The following is an 11,394-nucleotide window of genomic DNA, read 5'->3' on the forward strand; positions in this document are numbered from 1 at the left end:
CTGGGAGATGTTCTTGTTACTTACACCCTCATGCTAATCACGTTAGCTCAACCGTCCCTTGGGGGAGGGGGGGCACCAATCCCGTAGAGGTTAATTAATGTGAAGTGTCTTTAGCTTTCTTTTTAACATGTAATATTTGACTACTTCAAGCTCTCCTTCTCAACCTTCAGCTCTAGCCTTGTCCACGTGTTTCTTTCTCTCCTTAATTGTATCCCTCACTCCTTCCAGCTCTCTCTTGATGATCTCCCTCTTCCATCACATCTCCTTGATAACCCTCCCCATGAAGAAGAAGAATATTTTATTGATCTAATAGTCCACAACAATATGTCTTACGCTTTTTTAAATCACTTCCTGACACACACACACACACAGATTTTTTCCAGTTGGTCATAGGATTCAAACTGAACATCACGTGATGATCTCCATCTTCCAGCTCTTCTTCTAATCTGCCCTTCCCTCACCCTCTTCACCTCCTCCTACCTTATCTGACTCAACTCTTCTTTCTCTCCACCATCTTCTTAATGTTGACCTCTCACTCTATCATCTTCTCCTTAGCACTTAGCATGAATTGACTTACTACACACACAGAGACACAGGTAGTACATATCATTTTCACAGGTAGTACATATCATTTTCACAGGTAGTACATACCATTTTCACAGGTTGTACATACCATTTTCACAGGTAGTACATATCATTTTCACAGGTAGTACATATCATTTTCACAGGTAGTACATACCATTTTCACAGGTAGTACATATCATTTTCACAGGTAGTACATATCATTTTCACAGGTAGTACATACCATTTTCACAGGTTGTACATATCATTTTCACAGGTTGTACATATCATTTTCACAGGTTGTACATACATTTTCACAGGTTGTACATACCATTTTCATAGTACATATCATTTTCACAGGTTGTACATATCCATTTTCACAGGTTGTACATACCATTTTCACAGGTTGTACATACCATTTTCACAGGTTGTACATACATTTTCATTTTCATTTTCAGGTAGTACATATCATTTTCACAGGTAGTACATACCATTTTCACAGGTTGTACATACCATTTTCACAGGTAGTACATATCATTTTCACAGGTAGTACATATCATTTTCACAGGTAGTACATACCATTTTCACAGGTAGTACATACCATTTTCACAGGTAGTACATATCATTTTCACAGGTAGTACATATCATTTTCACAGGTTGTACATATCATTTTCACAGGTTGTACATACCATTTTCACAGGTTGTACATACCATTTTCACAGGTTGTTCATCCAGGGGTGGCCAACCTTTTATGCATAAGGCTGGTGTGGTTGCAAGCTCTTGTTCGACCCAATCAGCAACACGCCTGATTCATCTACTAATCTTGATTAGTAACACTGAAACTGGGTGCTATGGAGAAACCGACTGCACGCGCGGGTACGCGCACACAGCACACAAAGCGCGCGCCGAGCAATTTTCGTTATGGACAGATTTTTTTACGCACACTCGTGTCACGCAAGCACCTGTCTTTCTTGAGATGGTAGGCTACGGAGTGCGGATAGATAAGCTACCATGCAAGTGGACAATGCATTTTTTTGTGGGAAATCTTTTTTTGATGGACAGGAGTTTAGGGTGGATTTGCGTAGCCTACTGAATTTTTTTTCCCGGCTGGCCTCTCAACTCCACAATCTTTGGATGAGAAGATGTTCAGAATCTGATAGATTTACCAGATAGGTATGACAGCAAGACTACAATAAATAAAAAAATGCGCCTTTGAGTTTTTTTCTTTCGAGGCATCTAACGTTATATTGATAACGTAAGCAAGCATGCTTTTACATCTGTTCTGAGTTATTTATCAGGCTACATTGAGTGGAAAAATTATCATGAATTTTCAAGAGTCATTCGGTTTTCCTTTTTCATCAGTGTGGTATAGACTAGCCTAATGAGACAAGTGCAACTGTCCCCAAGATATAGATAGGTCTGAGTACTGCGCAATGAACTAACCATTCAAGTTGTCCAAATTGCTTTATTTACGTTTTGTAAAGATATGGATGAGTCAACGTCATTGGATATCGAGGCCCTGAAGGTAAGATATGTCAAAGTAAATGCAAATTGATAGCCTTTACTTTTAATTCATACCTGTTGTCTGATCTTGAAGAATTCACTTTCAAAATAGAAATGCCATGCATCAGCACATTCAACCTGGCAATACATGTGCACGTTTACAAAACGTATTCATCCCGTAAGTCTTTTTTTTTTAGCATACTCAAAGTTTTTGCAAGTTACTTACATGTTCACTGATAATATAGGCTTAGGGTACTCATATTGAAGCTATCTATATATGATACGTGTGTTGTTATTCTATGCACTGGCACATATGCAACAGGCAAGTGAGAACATTCATTGGAGAGATACACTTGCATCTGCCATGTCTTTGATCTCACGGCTTAGCAGTGAACATAATAGCCTTACTCCTCGTTCGCCAAGACAACCTTCGCAAAAGGTGGTCAATTTAATTGAGGATATTATGATTCTTGAAGAATATTCCTTATTGGTTTTGGTTTGTGCAACTCTTACCCAATTATGAATCATATTCCAAACTATATGGTTGTAGTTGTTCTAATGTAGGGGAATGGAAACACGACCCAGCTAACACAGTGGATCTGGACCGATTCCGGCTGAGAGTCAGACTCGGCTGATGTCATGGGGCCTGAGTCTGGACTGCATTCAGCAGTATTACTTATGGCTAGGATGCGGGGAATGAGCGCGGGATGATTCCGGTGTGAGTTATCTGGCCCAAATGTATTACTTGGGGCTCTGGCCGATTCCGGTGTGAGTTATCTGGCCCAAATGTATTACTTGGGGCTCTGGCCGATTCCGGTGTGAGTTATCTGGCCCAAATGTATTACTTGGGGCTCTGGCCGATTGGGGCTACTCTCTGACAGATGATTACACGGGCTGCTTTATATAATTAACATTTAATTATTTATACAAAAAAAAAAATGTGTCTTAATACCAAAACCAATGCTTTTCCCCCCAAACAACTGATAGAGAAACACGAACAAAAAAATGTAGTCTTCCTTATTTTGTATGTATTAAACATCTGAAATCAGAATTGTAATACCCTTTACTGTGAATGAGTTCTACGGACACTTCTTATCTAGATATAGTATATTAATCGCATATCTGCACCAAAACACAATACAAATGGCATTGTGTCTTACAATGTACACACAATACCTCATAATGACAAAGCGAAAACAGGTTTTTAGAAATTTTTGCAAATGTTTTAAAAGTAAAAACAGAAATTCCTTATTTACATAAGTATTCAGACCCTTTGCTATGAGACTCGAAATTGAGCTCAGGTGCATCCTGTTTCCATTGATCATCCTTGAGATGTTTCTACAACTTGATTGGAGTCCACCTGTGGTAAATTCAATTGATTGGACATGATTTGGAAAGGCACACACCTGCCTATCTAAGATCCCACAGTTGACATTGTATGTCAGAGTAAAAACCAAGCCATGAGGTCGAAGGAATTGTCTATAGAGCTCCGAGACAGGATTGTGTCGAAGCACAGATCTGGGGAAGGCTACCAAAAAATGTCTGCAGCATTGAAGGTCCCCAAGAACACTGTGGCCTCCATCATTCTCCCGAGTGGCACTGCATCTCAGTGCTAGAGGCGTCACTACAGACACCCTGGTTTGAATTCTCAAATACTGTTTTTGCTTAGTCATTATGGGTTATTGTGTGTAGATTGATGAGGGAAAAAACAATTTTATACATTTTAGAATAAGTCTGTAACCTACCAATTATTTTTTATTTGTAAATCTATTTTTTGGAAGTCAGTCGAAGTCTCAACTTACTATTGACAGTAAGAATAGTAGAATACACCAGGTGCAATTTCGGAATGTGTTTGTGCAGCAGTCACCGACACTCAGTCATGAATATGCAGCACAGTTTATAGCATGAATGTACAGCACAGTTTATAACATGAATGTGCAGCACAGTTTATAGCATGAATGTGCAGCACAGTTTATAGCATGAATGCGCAGCACAGTTTATAGCATGAATGTGCAGCACAGTTTATAACATGAATGTGCAGCACAGTTTATAACATGAATGTGCAGCACAGTTTAAATCAAATCAAATTTTATTTGTCACATACACATGGTTAGCAGATGTTAATGCGAGTGTAGCGAAATGCTTGTGCTTCTAGTTCCGACAATTCAGTAATAACCAACAAGTAATCTAGCTAACAATTCCAAAACTACTACCTTATAGACACAAGTGTAAGGGGATAAAGAATATGTACATAAAGATATATGAGTGAGTGATGGTACAGAGCGGCATAGGCAAGATACAGTAGATGGTATTGAGTGCAGTATATACATATGAGATGAGTATGTAAACAAAGTGGCATAGTTAAAGTGGCTAGTGATACATGTATTACATAAAGATGCAGTAGATGATATAGAGTACAGTATATACATATACATATGAGATGAATAATGTAGGTTATGTAAACATTATATTAGTTAGCATTGTTTAAAGTGGCTAGTGATATATTTTACATCATGTCCCATCAATTCCCATTATTAAAGTGGCTGGAGTTGAGTCAGTGTGTTGGCAGCAGCCACTCAATGTTAGTGGTGGCTGTTTAACAGTCTGATGGCCTTGAGATAGAAGCTGTTTTTCAGTCTCTCGGTTCCAGCTTTGATGCACCTGTACTGACCTCGCCTTCTGGATGATAGCGGGGTGAACAGGCAGTGGCTCGGGTGGTTGTTGTCCTTGATGATCTTTATGGCCTTCCTGTGACATCGGGTGGTGTAGGTGTCCTGGAGGGCAGGTAGTTTGCCCCCGGTGATGCGTTGTGCAGACCTCACTACCCTCTGGAGAGCCTTACGGTTGTGGGCGGAGCAGTTGCCGTACCAGGCGGTGATACAGCCCGCCAGGATGCTCTCGATTGTGCATCTGTAGAAGTTTGTGAGTGCTCTTTGTGAGTGCTTTTAAAAAATGTTATAACATGAATGTGCAGCACAGTTTATAGCATGAATGTGCAGCACAGTTTATAACATGAATGTGCAGCACAGTTTATAACATGAATGTGCAGCACAGTTTATAACATGAATGTGCACCACCTATTTTTATTTATTTATTAGTCTTTAAACTACTACTAACAATCACCCACATTAGAAAACTATTCAATTTCTAACTTCACATTTCCCTAGTATAGGCTAGTTATCGTAATGAACGATATGAGCAAAATGCCTGCGATTGTAACGCTTGAAATGTCAGACCAATGCGCAGCGTGGTAAGTGATCATCCTTTTAATAAACTGAACTAAACACTAAATACAAAGTAACAAAAGAGTACAAACGAAACAGCTCCGTCTAGGTGCAACACAACACAGAACAGAAAACAAACACCCACAAAGCACAAGTGGGAAAAGGCTACCTAAGTATGATTCTCAATCAGAGACAACTAACGACACCTGCCTCTGATTGAGAACCATACCAGGCCAAACGCAAACACAACATAGAAAACGGAACAAACCCACCCAACTCACGCCCTGACCATACTAAAACAAAGACATAACAAAAGTACTAAGGTCAGAACGTGACAGCGATAAGTGTTTGGTATGGTCGGGGTCTATAATTTTTGGGTTGTCATCACCAATTCTAATAATGAATCTCGAAGAAACACACAAGTCATTAATTGGTTATTAATGAATTGGTTACTGTTTTACCATGTACTTTCTAAGTAAATAACTAGCCATTTCTGTACCGTAGCACAAAGTGCTTCCGATCTTTTTTCTTTGCCCCAGGTCCGGAAGGAGCTCTGTGGATGCAGGTATTTGTTCCAAGCCAGCACTAGCACATCAGATTTGTGTTTTGGCACTAGATGGGAACCAAAGCTTGCACACTATCTGGTAATCCATGACCAGGAGTGAAGACCTAGGGCAACAGAGTAAATATTACAAATTATTTAAAAAACGTTTTACCAATCTTGTGGTTCATAGACAGCCTACCCACAGTAACTGCACAGTTACTGGAGATATATAGGCTTTTTTACGGACAATTTCCTGTCTGGAATTATAATGTAAACGTGACACTTCCTCTCTGATCGTTTGATAAATGCAAATGTGTCCTCCATGGGGCGACATCCTAAATGGAGCTCCCTGAGGATTTGCAGGGGATTAGCATGGAAAGCCAGTGTACTGTGGATGAGAGTCTGACTGTTTACATCAGCACTTTGTCGTTTCTTTCGATTTTCACTTCCGTAAAAGCCTGAGAGGGGAAACAAATTAATCTCTTAACCTCCTCAACAACATCTACGCTGGCTGTCTGTGTGTTGTTGTCGCCAAATTCCACAAAGTTCCTAATTAAAGCACCTGTTATTAAAACAGGTAAAGGGACGATGTTGTGGGCTTTACATCATCAGCCTATCACGAAGTGTCAATTTGAATCTGAAAATAATTAAGCAAATGAAAAGCACTTTATTTGAGCTGTTGATCATTTACACTGTTATAACAGTTCCTAGCACTAGCAGTGAACTTATTGAACTTGTTATTGCTAAGTTCCTAGCACTAGCAGTGAACTTATTGGACTTGTTATTGCTAAGTTCCTAGCACTAGCAGTGAACTTATTGAACTTGTAATTGCTAAGTTCCTAGCACTAGCAGTGAACTTATTGGACTTGTTATTGCTAAGTTCCTAGCACTAGCAGTGAACTTATTGGACTTGTTGGAATTGTTATTGCTAAGTTCCTAGCACTAGCAGTGAACTTATTGAACTTGTTATTGCTAAGTTCCTAGCACTAGCAGTGAACTTATTGGAGTGCTTTCTCTTTAAAAAAAACAAGCTGGTAAAAGTGCACAGCCGCCTGTAGACAGGAAATGGACAGCCATCTGTAGACAGGAAAAGGACAGCCGCCTGTATGTAGACAAGATAATGACAGCCATCTGTAGACAGGAAATTAACAGCCATCTGTAGAAAAGGAAAGGACAGTCATCTGTAGACAGGAAATGGACAGTGGTCTGTAAACAGGACATGGACAGCCATCTGTAGACAGGAAAAGGACAGCCATCTGTAGAAAGGAAAAGGACAGTGGTCTGTAAACAGGAAAAGGACAGCCATCTGTAAACAGGAAAAGGACAGCCGTCTGTAAACAGGAAATGGACAGCCGTCTGTAGACAGGGAAAGGACAGTGGTCTATAAACAGGAAAAGGACAGCCGTCTGTAAACAGGAAATGGACAGCCGTCTGTAGACAGGGAAAGGACAGCCATCTGTAGAAAGGAAAAGGACAGTGGTCTGTAAACAGGAAAAGGACAGCCGTCTGTAAACAGGAAATGGACAGCCGTCTGTAGACAGGGAAAGGACAGTGGTCTGTAAACAGAAAAAGGACAGCCGTCTGTAAACAGGAAATGGACAGCCGTCTGTAGACAGGGAAAGGGCACAGAGAACAAAAAAGTCACAGTTCAAAGCGGCAATATCTCACTTTATTGTCTATTTCAACTGTGATGGAGCCAACAAAATTGGACTTCACATTACGAGAGTTTGGGGCTATAAGGTTCTAACTGCATTTTTGTCAATATTGAGTTACTGACATACCCTTGTTCTGTTCAATGTTCTCCACCTATATAGTATTCTGAATAGCCCAATTCATGTTGTTAAATTGAAAAGAATACAAGATTAAAATCGCTGACGCCATTCAAACCAATAAGCGTTTGGAACTTTAAAGCCAGTTCTCAGAATCCTCTTCTTGCAGATAAATCTTAATAAGGCCAAGCTCTGGATTAGTCCGTCCACTATTGAGAACAGTTGAATTAGTCAATCCACTATTGAGAACAGTTGAATTAGTCAATCCACTTTTGAGAACAGCTGAATTAGTCAATCCACTATTCAGAACAGTTGAATTAGTCAATCCACTATTGAGAACAGTTGAATTAGTCAATTCACTATTGAGAACAGTTGAATTAGTCAATCCACTTTTGAGAACAGCTGAATTAGTCAATCCACTATTCAGAACAGTTGAATTAGTCAATCCACTATTCAGAACAGTTGAATTAGACAATTCACTATTGAGAACAGTTGAATTAGTCAATTCACTATTGAGAACAGTTGAATTAGTCAATTCACTATTGAGAACAGATGGATTAGCCAATCCACTATTGAGAACAGATGGATTAGCCAATCCACTATTGAGAACAGCTGGATTAGCCAATCCACTATTGAGAACAGCTGGATTTGTCAATCCACTATTGAAAACAGCTGAATTAGTCAATTCACTATTGAGAACAGTTGAATTAGTCAATTCACTATTGAGAACAGTTGAATTAGTCAATTCACTATTGAGAACAGTTGAATTAGTCAATTCACTATTGAGAACAGATGGATTAGCCAATCCACTATTGAGAACAGATGGATTAGCCAATCCACTATTGAGAACAGCTGGATTAGCCAATCCACTATTGAGAACAGCTGGATTAGCCAATCCACTATTGAGAACAGATGGATTAGCCAATCCACTATTGAGAACAGATGGATTAGCCAATCCACTATTGAGAACAGATGGATTAGCCAATCCACTATTGAGAACAGATGGATTAGCCAATCCACTATTGAGAACAGATGGATTAGTCAATCCACTATTGAGAACAGATGGATTAGTCAATCCACTATTGAGAACAGATGGATTAGCCAATCCACTATTGAGAACAGCTGGATTAGCCAATCCACTATTGAGAACAGCTGGATTAGCCAATCCACTATTGAGAACAGATGGATTAGCCAATCCACTATTGAGAACAGCTGGATTAGCCAATCCACTATTGAGAACAGCTGGATTAGCCAATCCACTATTGAGAACAGCTGGATTAGCCAATCCACTATTGAGAACAGATGGATTAGCCAATCCACTATTGAGAACAGCTGGATTAGCCAATCCACTATTGAGAACAGATGGATTAGTCAATCCACTATTGAGAACAGCAAGAACCACAGGGGTGTAAACTCTTTGATTACCACATCAATACTGGCCCTGATGGAGGGGAATGTCTTCATCAATAGCTTGATTTACAGACATTACATTATTTTCAAGACCAATGCAACACCGTCTTTGTTTAGCCATCTGACATATTGGCTTCTAGACCATGGATCATCAACTACATTCAGTCGCGGGTTGATTTTATTTTCTTCAGCGTATGGTCAGGGGACTGGAACATAATTACAAATCATTTGTAGTCTGCAAATTGACTGCAAGAAGGCCAAACAGATATAATATTTGACTTAAACATAATCATTTCAAACCCTGCTTACGTTTGTATACGATCACATATTTCTATCTATTATGCCTAGGAATACTTGGGAACAGATGTATAACATTTTAATCACTTGGAGCTGATTTCCTGGCGTCCATATTGTTTCATTCAATTGAATAACTGTTGCCTTTTGCTGAAAGAACTCGGGCAGTCATAGATTTAGGACCAGTCCAAGTCAACATTTTGGGGTATTGCTTTTTTACGTCTAACTACTGCTGTTATTGTGTCTCTCCACTTTCCCATTGCTGCCTTTGTGGTTGGTTACATGCAGGACATGAGAAAGTAGTGGGAGAGACTCAAGTCATTAGTGCTTCTCCAATGTTTTCTTACCTCTGGCGGAGGAGGTGTAGTGGGACGCCCGCGGCATCATGGAGAGAGAGAGAGAGCATGCAGGAGCTGTAGTGGGACGCCCGTGGCATCATGGAGAGAGAGAGAGGGGGCATGCAGGAGATGGATTGAGACACCCGCGGCATCACAGAGAGAGAGAGAGCATGCAGGATGCGATTCTGCTGATTAATATCAGCAGGCATTAATAGTGTCTAATTTTCTTTCATTGAATGTTTCTCGGCTGCGTTTTGCTGCCTTTGCAGCACGTCGCTGTTTGATTCAAAACAGTGTGTACCCTATCACTCTCACCGCTAATTGGTGGAGATGAGCTGTGCCGACGGAGGTAGAATGACTGCTGGGTAATTGCTAGCTTGGTTCGCTTGGCTGCAATGTATGTTCTCAATGCTGGGAGGGCACCACAGCCCCCGTCCTGAAGCAAAACCAGCACCAAGTTATCTTGGTAAACGTTGACTGAAGGGATTGATAGGGAAGTAAAGCAAGAGACAGTTACTCATCATATTTCAATGTTAATCATTTTCTACCTTGATCTCAATACCCTCATCTACAGTGTGCCAAACATTGAGGTTGTGAAATTGCTGTAGAAAAATAATGCAAAATGCTGTCTTAACTTCATACAGGGAGCAATGCTGTTCTGACTTCATACAGGGAACGATGCTGTCCTGACTTCATACAGGGAACGATGCTGTCCTGACTTCATATGAGGAACGATGCTGTCCTGACTTCATACAGGGAACGATGCTGTCCTGACTTCATAAAGGGAACGATGCTGTCCTGACTTCATATGAGGAACGATGCTGTCCTGACTTCATAAAGGGAACGATGCTGTCCTGACTTCATACGAGGAACGATGCTGTCCTGACTTCATACAGGGAACGATGCTGTCCTGACTTCATACAGGGAACGATGCTGTCCTGACTTCATAAAGGGAACGATGCTGTCCTGACTTCATATGAGGAACGATGCTGTCCTGACTGGGAACTGCTGTCCTGACTTCATATGAGGAACGATGCTGTCCTGACTTCATACAGGGAACGATGCTGTCCTGACTTCATACAGGGAACGATGCAGTCCTGACTTCATAAAGGGAACGATGCTGTCCTGACTTCATATGAGGAACGATGCTGTCCTGACTTCATACGAGGAACGATGCTGTCCTGACTTCATAAAGGGAACGATGCTGTCCTGACTTCATAAAGGGAACGATGCTGTCCTGACTTCATATGAGGAACGATGCTGTCCTGACTTCATATGAGGAACGATGCTGTCCTGACTTCATATGAGGAACGATGCTGTCCTGACTTCATACAGGGAACGATGCTGTCCTGACTTCATATGAGGAACGATGCTGTCCTGACTTCATAAAGGGAACAATGCTGTCCTGACTTCATACAGGGAACGATGCTGTCCTGACTTCATACGAGGAACGATTTGTGCAAATCTTCATCCTCACAGTTCCGTAAAGGGTTGTCTCAAAAGAAACCGCTTGTGCCCGTAGTAGAAACTAGGTGCTATTGGCTCATACTCCATGGGTCATGTTCTACATGTCTACAGATTGACAAAGCACCACCACTGCCTGCTGTGCTCTATTCCATTTGCTCTGTGAATGCCCGAACTTTAGCATGCATGATGTGCTAGGGTAATGTATGCATTCAACTCTGCAAAGAAATTGCAGCATCTAGCTACCAGCGTTTTGGGAACAGTGGGTTGCCATAGAAATTAGAGGG

The sequence above is a fragment of the Oncorhynchus tshawytscha genome, linkage group LG15 (assembly GCF_018296145.1).
Source record: "Oncorhynchus tshawytscha isolate Ot180627B linkage group LG15, Otsh_v2.0, whole genome shotgun sequence".
NCBI classification, from domain to species: domain Eukaryota; kingdom Metazoa; phylum Chordata; class Actinopteri; order Salmoniformes; family Salmonidae; genus Oncorhynchus; species Oncorhynchus tshawytscha.